The sequence below is a fragment of the Sylvia atricapilla genome, chromosome 10 (genome assembly GCF_009819655.1).
Source record: "Sylvia atricapilla isolate bSylAtr1 chromosome 10, bSylAtr1.pri, whole genome shotgun sequence".
Taxonomy (NCBI): domain Eukaryota; kingdom Metazoa; phylum Chordata; class Aves; order Passeriformes; family Sylviidae; genus Sylvia; species Sylvia atricapilla.
This window is the reverse complement of record NC_089149.1, coordinates 26,062,585-26,063,780: the sequence shown is the minus strand read 5'-3', so window position 1 is coordinate 26,063,780 and position 1,196 is coordinate 26,062,585.

Sequence of the window (1,196 nt, the reverse complement as noted above, 5' to 3'; positions counted from 1 at the left end):
TTCAGAGGCTCCATCTCTTTATTTTTGAAATATATAAGGTGAAGGCTCATATTCTGTAGTGGTGAGTTTCATGCCTGTTACACACACACATCATTCAGAGGCTCACTTGCACTCCTGAGCCTTTCATGTCTGTACTGGGTACTGCAAGACTTTTGTAGGAGTACCAGCTGTGTCCTGGATCTCGTGACAGAGATGCCTAAACCCTGGACTCTGTATTCACAGCTCTTAAACCTGCATTTGTAGTGGACTCCTGCAGATTACAAAGGATTATTATGGATTATTCCTAAGGGATCAGGAAAAGAAACTGATCTCTGAAGAGGGGAGGGATGTGGCAGTGATTCAGCAGGGTAGCACACAACAATTTATTTGGGATCTGTCACTGACAGATCCCAAATAAATTCCAGAGAGAGACTGATTTCCAGACCTTCCTGATTTTCTCCAGAATCCCAGCAGTGGTAGCTGCCTCTTGAGTGCAGGGCATATTGGTTTGTTTTCCAATTCAAGGGCTCTTTTCTAGGACAAAACATGGGTATGAACTACCCAGCAGGCACAAGGACTGAATTGCAAAGCAGAGCAAAACACCTGGATAACACTGTCTGCTGCAGATGATACAGCAAAGAGAGAAAAACTTTTACAGGGGAAGTTTTTGTAGTCTAAAATTCAGCTTTTATGATGCTAAGTAGCATTAAAAAAATCATGTAATTCCACCTGAGACCTAGCTCCCAATTTTAGTTCTGGGTTTTAATACAAACATCAGTGGAGTTAGATATGGAGAAAACTGAAGGCACAGCCAGGTTATCTCAGTTCAGCTCAGCGACCCTGGGAGCAAACGTAGCAGGTGTTCAGCAGCACTGTGTTCATTCCCAGCCAGAAGGATAAAGCTGAGCAGGGATAACTGCACTCACATCTACATGGCTTTTCTTCTGGACTCTCCCATGAGGTGGCCCCAGGGCGCTCTGGAGCTGTGCCACTGCTCCAGGGCTGGAGGAGATGTGGCCAGAGGAGACATGCAGTGCAAGTCACAGGGAGCTGTGTCATTTCATCTGATGGGGACGCAATGGCTGGGGTGCCCCTGTGCATCCACAGCTGTTTCAGCATTTCTGTGTGAGTTTTCCTGACACTGGGAGAGTTTGGCAGTGGATTTGTGGTCGGGAGGGCTGGCTAGTTTTTCTGCTGGGATCTTGGCAATCCCCCGA